At 44.8% G+C, this 8,804-nt stretch overlaps 1 long non-coding RNA gene across 1 annotated transcript; it reads left to right on the forward strand.

The window, feature by feature from the left end:
- The first annotated feature begins 3,047 nt into the window (after positions 1-3,047).
- Positions 3,048-4,160, forward strand: LOC116881139. The gene is made up of 3 exons (XR_004385355.1): positions 3,048-3,077; positions 3,944-4,037; positions 4,086-4,160. It is a non-coding gene; the product is annotated as an uncharacterized LOC116881139 (long non-coding RNA).
- Positions 4,161-8,804: the final 4,644 nt, after the last annotated feature.

Genomic DNA, 8,804 nt, shown 5'->3' on the forward strand with positions numbered 1-8,804 from the left:
CAAATTATAATGGCTTATAATTACATGACTAATTCACAGTCATCATAGGACAATCAGAAAATATGGAGGAGTAAAAAGAAGATGGAAAATCTTATGTAAATTTCAAATCCAAAGATACTAGAGCATAAATTGGTATACATCTTTCAAAGCTTTAAAAATACATAAATATTCATTATAACACACTGTACACAGTGCTTTCTTTTTTTTTAAGATTTTATTTATCTATTTCGAGAGAGAGAGAGCACACGTGCATGCAAGTGGGGTAGGGGGAGGAGAGGCAGAGGCAGAGGAAGGGGCCATTCTTACACTCTTCGTCTACACAACAACAGCACGTTCTGTGATAATTATTTAGCTGCCAGTAAAGATAATTTTTTGACTTGTTATTTCATTTTAAAATGACTAAGAACTTTTTCAAAAAAGGCGCCCCTTCGCTGTCACTCTTAATTAAGTTCCTATGAGTAGAATTGCTCAATTGAAGAGCGTGTGAAAATGTTAGTGTATGAACACTTTTGATACACTTTGTTGAACCGATCTCCACAAAGGTTATATAAATTTATGTTCCTTATCTACTCAAAGTATGTGGTCATTCTTTTCTTGTCTTTGCCACAGAGAAAATGACATCTAATTGTTATCTGAATTTCCTCTGAAAAAATACCGCTTGTGTTTTGTAACTGTTGAGCTGAATGAATGTACTTCGTTCATGCTGACCCTCAAATCACATCCATGGAGGCGCCTGGGTGGCTCAGTCGGTTGGGCATCTGCCTTTGGCTCAGGTCATGATCCCAGGGTCCTGGCATGGAGCCCCGCATCAGGCTCCCTGCTCAGCGGGGAGCCTGCTTCTCCCTCTCCCTCTCTTGATCCCCCTGTTCGTGCACTCTCTCTCTCTCTCACTCTCTCTCTCTGTCAAATAAGTGAATAAATAATAATCTTTAAAAAAATAAAAATGCAATTACAATAATCACACCCATGTACACATTTGCAAGCTTTGCTCATCTAGAATAAGTGGCTCCAAGCAGAAAATGATCATAATTTGGATGAAGCTCACTGAAAGACAAAGAGGCTAGGGGACAAGGACATCTGCGATGTTACGAGGAAGCGAAGAGAAGTGGGGTGAAACAGAGACACAGACGGCTGGGTAGAGGCCAAGACAAAGCCTCTGGCTGCTGTAATCAGGGAGCGAGACCTCCATGTTGGATTTCAAGGAAGACAGGAATGAAGCTCAGGATTGTGGGGCTGGGCCTGGAGAAGGTGAAACGATGGGAAGAGACAAACCCAGGGACCATTCTGGAGGCAATCGAGGCCTGCTAACTGGGAGCATTATTGGCGATGTCTGGTTACATTTCAAGGCAATACAATTTTCACTCTTCTGTCAACTTGTTGTACATTAGTCCCTTAATAATCATTCTTCCTCATTCCCAGTTGGCTAAATAGTAGTAATAACTAACTGTGGAAATGTAATAACTAATGTGGAAAGTATTAAACACTTTCCACATGCCAGGTGCTGTGTTCCATTAGCATTTTCTCATTTAACCCCTACAATGACCTCAGGAAGTTTGCACTGTCATCATACCCATTTTTCAGATGAGGACACAGGCTCAGAGAGATGTAGTGTCTTGTTCAAGGCCACAGAACTAGTAATGGAGGAAGCCAGGAAGAGAACCCAAGCCTGTGTTTCTTCAAAGCCTAAGTTTGTGGTTTTAGTTTGTTTGCTTATTTGGGTTTTTTTTTTTTAAGATATTTTTATTTGACAGAGAAAGAAAGTACACACAAGCAAGGGGAGCAGCAGGCAGAGGGAGAAGAAGGCTCCCCCCGAGCAAGGAGCCCAACGCGGGGCTCAGTCCCAGAACCCTCGGATCATGACCTGAACGGAAGGCAGACACTTAACTGATTGAGCCACCCACACGCCCCTTATCTGGGCTTTTTAACCACAACATTTTACAAGGGCCACTGTTTTTACCAAGCACATGAGTTGTACTAGATACTAGTTCAAGTTGAAGGCCAAACAACCATGAGAAAATAAAGGTCAGCAATTCCACATGGAGAATGAGAAGAAAGAGATCAAGAAGGCTCCCTTCCTCCATCCTCAGTGTACTCGAAAGCCCCATTACCTAAGCCTTTGTTTTTTCCCCTACTGTGTTAGAATAACTCAGTGCCTGCCTTACCAAGCAAGGGTGAATTTAATGTACTTGATTCCTTGGAGATCTGACTCATTTAGGCCCAAAGAACCAATTTATTTCCTGATTCACACATCCTGACCTCTTTCTCCCCTCGAAATCCAATCTAAAATGGTTACCAGGAACTCACACTTGTCAAGCCCCATTTTGCACCTGGCTACCACCCACCCAGGGTTATGGCTGTACTCCTTGAGGCTTTTCTAACAAAGACCATCGTGGGACTTGGCCACATCCACAGAGAACAGGTGCAAGCTCAAAGACTTAGGAAGGACACAGAAGGACCCTCCTGCTGGTGGCTCCTGGTGGATAAGCAAGGGCCACCTGTGGCCTGCTCACATTTTCATGCCACGGAGTTGGAATCACCTCTCGGTGGAGGTTGTTAGTGAGTCTCCAGGAGTTTGGTTCCTACTGAGTTCAAAGCCTGACCTTCCCCTGAAAGCTGTGTTCTTCCTCCAGCCCTTTCTGACCGGCCACATGGGCTTCTACTGAAGCGACTGTGACAGTTTCTGTTCCTGTTATAGTGTCTTCTCATTACAGCAACTCCCTGGAAAATACCAAGTTTCATGTTTCTTTTCTACCCATTGCAACACAATCTGCTTCTCAGCAACAAACAGGAGGGGAACAAGGGCAGGAAGAAAACTTACTTCAGTTTTCCAGCTAAATTCCACTCCCTTCATGAAATTTTTTCAGACTATTCCTGCCAGTGGGTCCTTGGGTCACATCCCTCCCCCGCTATCCAGCTTCTCTGACCTTCTAGAACATTGCTGGTCTCCACCAGCCATTCACGTAAGGCCTTGTTTCATCACTGATTGACATGTGAATGCTGCCTTCTCTCCTTGACCAGACCGTGCATTTCTAGAGGGCTGGTACCGTATTTTAAGATATTTCCATATCTCCCTCCAGGTCAGAACATAGGGTTATGCGCCTTCCTTGATCACCCTATTTAAAACTCCAAATGAATCACCATTAGCCATCCAACAAAATAAATATAACATTTATTTTGTTTAATATCTGACCCCCATCAAATCTTAGTCTAGAAAACAGGTATTTTGCCTGCTTTGTTCACTGACATTTTTTTCCAGCATTTAGAACAGTGCCTGGCATATAATGAGTATTCAATAAATATGTGTTAATTAATGGATGAATTAAGGGATGAATAATGTGAAAAACTAAAATTATACACATGTATTTATGGAAGGATTATCTTTTTCCATTTCAACTCTTCAATGAGTATTTTATGTATTGCTCCTTATGAATTTCAGAAGAATTTCTTTAGGCTCTCAAACCTATTTTATTTCTTTACTACTAGCTCAGGAAACCCTAAAATAGAGAATAACTACCAGTACTTAACTGGGCTTTCCCTATACACCAGTAACTATTTATATTCTCATTTAATTAATACTCCTCTCCCTCGGGCGTCTGGGTGGCTCAGTGGGTTAAAGCCTCTGCCTTCAGCTCAGGTCATGATTTCAGGGTCTGGGATCGAGCCCCGCATCGGGTTCTCTGCTCAGCAGGGAGCCTGCTTCCCCCTCTTTCTCTGCCTGCCTCTCTACCTACTTGTGGTCTCTGTCAAATAAATAAATAAAATCTTTAAAAAAAATACTCCTCTCCCTCATTGATACTGTTAAAACCATCATTTCACTGATGAGGATCTGAATCTTCTAGAAGGTAAATAACTTGCCTGGTTCTCATAGCTAGTAAATGGTGAAATCAGGACTTGAACCCAGGACTTTCTGATTAATGACCACTCTGCTTTCTTGACTTAATAGAATCCAGGCTTCCAGGATAATCCTTGAGCTTCCTCCCCTAAGATCTTTCAATCCTGGCCAGCCCAGCCTAGCCCTTCCCAGGATGAGAGACCACGTCTTGGGGCTGCCAGGAAGGGTTGAAAGACACAGCTACTACCCAGAGAGCTTGGGGCTGCCAGGAAGGGTTGAAAGACACAGCTACTACCCAGAGAGCTAACATAGGGTAAGTGTATGGTGGGGAAAGCAATGGAAGAAACAACAACAGCAGTAGCAGTTCCTGATCACCGTGGTTTCTAACTTAGATGCTGATGGACAATTTTAGCTGCACCATGAACATTAACCAAAATGGAAATGACTACGGATAAAGCAGGTTTTGGGCAGAGAGAGGAACTAAGTTTTGGTCCTCTTGTATTTGAGATATCTGTTCAATACTCAAGGGTAGATGTTGGATCCACAAGAAGTAGGATCCACAAGTCTGAAGTTCAAGCAAGAGGGTTAGAGATCTTAATTTGTGAGTCAACAGCATCATGGAACCCTGTCTAATGCAAATGCCACAGGACAACCAAATGTGCTTCTAGACCTGCAGAGCCCCAGTCCTGAAGATTGTGTCAAATGTTTTAGAAAGGTTGATGAGTGCCATGTAGAGACTTCATTGTTCCCTGTGTTGCTGCAGCGGGTGCATTATGAAGCTTAAATTTGCCATATTTCCTTCTCAGTGGGGTCTCAGTGGGTGACTGTGTGTGTGTGTGCAATCAGTTGCAATTGTTCAGTGATTGAAATGGTTCATTCTAGAGATTGCCTCTGGGACTCCCTTTATCTTGGACTTTCATGGCTGACCAAGGCACTTGTAAACAGACACATTCTTTTTGGATATGTTAAAACTATAATCCAGGCCTGGGATACAACTCCACTCTTCTCAGTGATTCTGTGTTTTTCTGATCTGAAGCACAGACCCCAATTTCATACTGTGGTTGGCAGGCCCTCTGATTTCCTTTCATTTAATATTCTGGGCATAGTATACAACACCTTCACTAACTGCTCAGTCAATATGCATCCCATCCCTGCCCCAGTCGTGCAGACAGAAATTACAGAGAGTGAGAGGGGGAAGGGGCTCAAGAAAGCACAGCCAGAGCTCAGAGATGTCAGCATGGGGTATCTGAAAAATACTGACAGAGGCATAAAAAGATTTTTTAGCAACACTGAGAACCCAGCTGAGGTTGGAAATCATAAATTTGTTCTGGAACCAGTTAGCCTGGCTGTGGAATTTTCTCTAGCTGAATTCCCACAGAGAAGACAAATAGTAGGGCCACTTCAGGGTTGGGATACGGCCTGACAGGTGCATAGGGAGAGCAAGTGATAGGTCACTGATGAGAATGTAGCTACTAGGTCCCAGGCTGGAGAAGGGAGGGCAGAAGGCAACAGAAAAACCGACACCCGGGGCGCCTGGGTGGCTCAGTGTGTTAAAGCCTCTGCCTTCAGCTCAGGTCATGATCCCAGGGTCCTGGGATCAAGCCCCGCATCGGGATCTCTGCTCAGCAGGGAGCCTGCTTCCTCCTCTCTCTCTCTGCCTGCCTCTCTGCCTACTTGTAATCTCTGTCATTAAATAAATAAAATAAAATAAATAAATAAAATAATAAAATATAAATTAATTAATTAATTAATTAAAAAATATTTTAAAAAGAAAAACTGATACCCAGAGTGTCCCAGCTCAGAAAGGCTGTGGGTGAACCCTCGAGGATATCAAGGGTACAGAGCATGGCAGACACCTAGGAAAGGCGAGTCTAGGACAAAAGAGACTCGTGCGGCTGGACACTCTCATGCCAGGTCTGACTTGGTCCCTCAACTGCCACACTGCCTTTCTCAAGCAAGACAGTGCCTTCCTACAGAATCCACCTTGGTGTCGATACCATACCCTGCCCCTCAGAGATCCCCAGATATCAGGGCTACATGAAACTTCAGTTTCTCAGAAACAACACAACCTGTCCAGGAGAATCTCTCCGGTTTCATCTTTTATTAAAATGACACTGGGGTACCTCAGAGCATCAAAGGCAGAGCTGAAGAATTAAGTCTCAAGAGAGCAGGAACTAGGAAAGCTTCGACCTCAGGGACTAGAACCAGGACTCAGACACCATCAGGACCCCTTACCCTCTCTTTAGCTTCCTTCTCACCCTTGCTCCTTCTTTCCCTCTTGAAACTTAAGAGCTTAGACTCTGGAACCAGATACCTGGCATTCTAATCCTAGCTTGGCTCTCCCATTTACCAGCTGAATGATCTGGAGGAATTTATTTATCCTTTCTGTGCCTCAGTTTCCTTGTGGAGATAATAATAGATCCTACCTCATGCGGCTGCTGCAGTCATAAATAATTTGATTCTTGTATAGCACAGGGAAGAGTCCCTCAGGCTCTGTCTCATCAAGAGAAGAGTTTGGACCCAAAGGTGTTAATCAGCAATTTGCCCTCAAGGTTAAAGGTAATAAACTGGAGTCGCATTCAGTCCACCAATGGGATCCACAGGAATCACCCTCATCAACGAGGTGGAGAGGCAGCAGGGGCTGTGGCCCTACTCACAGTCAGACAGGAGACATGTCATTTTGTTAGGAGTAGGGTAATCTATTCCAAACCTTGGTATTTACTCTCAGACTCTACACTTGCTCCCCTTGGCCGTCAGTAGGTGAACATACCTACTATGTCAGGGGAACTGGACATCTTTCCTTCTGCTCTCTACCCCATCTGTCTCTTGTCTGGCCCCTTCCCACTAGCACTGGACAAGCTCAGGTCTCTAATCTAGAGACAAATACATCTTCCTAGACTCCTCCCTTCCTTAGGTCCCCACTTCCCTTCCCAGCTCACTTTACTCTACTTCCTCCCTCCTTTTCTCAACTCTCTAAATTCTCCTTTTCTCAACTCTCTAAATTCTCTAAAGAATTTAGCTCTCTCTCTCACTTCTCCCCACGTGCCAAATTCCTGGGCCTCTGCTGCCTTAGACATCACTGCTACCCCTACTTTAAACTCTCTCCTCCCTGGGTTTCCATAGTAACACTCTCTCCAGTACATCCCTAGTCTCTCCAACCACTCCTTCTCCATGTCCTTTGAATGTTCCTCCCTCTTTGTCCACCCATCCTTGAACAACCCATCTCCCCCTAGGTTCCATCCCCTCTTCACCTTGAAGCCTCCCTGGGCAACTTTATCTACTGTTAAGGTTTTGATCACGCTACGCAAGCTAATGATTCTCAAATCTATATCCATCTGCTTAGTCCTCTCTTCTGAACGTCAGGTTATCCATCCATCCGACAGCCCAGGCATCATCTTCACTGGGAGCCCCTTGAAACTAACAACTCAGCATGTGGGTTTAGGAGACAGCTCTTAAGGACAATAATGGAGAACAGTTAAAGACACTAGAGGTGTCTGATCCACAGGGACAACTCAGATGGACCGTGGTGGTAAATGGGGCCATGGTGGCTAACTGGGAAAGATAACCTGGAGATATCCTGGATGGACCCCAAGGGGTCAAATGCAGACCAATGATTAGAAAATTGGAGAAGACAGATCTCAGCTGAACCAAAAAAAAAAGACCCTTTGGAAGTCAGAGTGACTCAAAAGTAGACTCAGCTGCCTTAGAAGGTTTTGAGATCTTGGTTACTTAAAGCATTCAAGCACCAGGCTTTAAATTCCTTCCGACTGCAACATTCTATGAGAAAGCAAAACAGAGCTTATGAAGACTTGACCAAATGCAGTAAAACTTGGTCCTACTGGTTCTGGCACCAAATGGACATTGGTTTACTGGCTGGAGTCCCCAGTCACGTGAAATAGAAATAACAGCAGAGACAATTTAGGAGAGCTGAAGGGCAGAAGAAATTGAATAAACTCTCAAGTGGGGAAGGAGTCAAAGAATCTTACTGCAACTTGACTCTCTTGGAGGTATTTGCACTTGGTTCTATTTTTATGCAACTACTCAGTTGATGTGGAGTCTACATTACCCATACTACATCGGGACCTCTGAATTAAAGTTCTGTTTCAACAAATCTAACCAGGTATTGTTTGAGGCAAGAGCCCTGAATCTGGGTGGAACATAAAGGCCTGACCTGACCTTGGAGCACTTTTGTGCCTGAGTCTACAGATCTCTCTGCCTTCTGTGTGAAAGATGGAAGACTTGAACTACTGTGGGAAAAAGAATGGTTCCCACTTGGGGTGCCTGGGTGGCTCAGTGGGTTAAAGCCTCTGCCTTTGGCTCAGGTCATGATCCCAGAGTCCTGGGATCGAGCCCCGCATCGGGCTCACTGCTCAGCAGGGAGCCTGCTTCCTCCTTTCTCTCTCTCTGCCTGCCTCTCTGCCTACTTGTGATCTCTGTCTGTTAAATAAATAAATAAAATCTTAAAAAAAAAAAAAAAGAATGGTTTCCACCTGCAGCCAGCTCCATGTACCTTCCCACGATAAGACAAGGCCCCAGCTCTAGGACGCCTCCCTGCCCATCCCTGGGTCATCTCATCCCATAACATATAGTGTACTTGTGCCTTCTTGCTTACTGGCTTCCCACAACCTCTCTCTCCCTAGAGGTGCAGGCTGGAGTGAGGCCAAGGAAGAGAAGGGGCTGGCCAGAAGCTGGCATTTTCCATTTGTGCTCTGGATCCTGCAAATCCAAGGTTTGGATGGATATGAAGGAGAAGGAGTTTCAGTCTCTGGCCCCAAGGAACATCAGGGACATAGAAAACCCGGTTTAAAAGGGGTGGCCTGGGTGGCTCAGTGGGTTAAAGCCTCTGCCTTCAGCTTGGGTCATGATCCCAGGGTCCTGGGATAGAGCCCCGTACCAGGCTCTCTGCTCAGTTGGGAGCCTGCTTCCTCCTCTCTTTCTGCCTGTCTCTCTGCCTGCTTGTGATCTCTCTCTC

Source organism: Lontra canadensis, unplaced genomic scaffold (genome assembly GCF_010015895.1).
Source record: "Lontra canadensis isolate GAN:19392208 unplaced genomic scaffold, GSC_riverotter_1.0 scaffold71, whole genome shotgun sequence".
NCBI lineage: Eukaryota > Metazoa > Chordata > Mammalia > Carnivora > Mustelidae > Lontra > Lontra canadensis.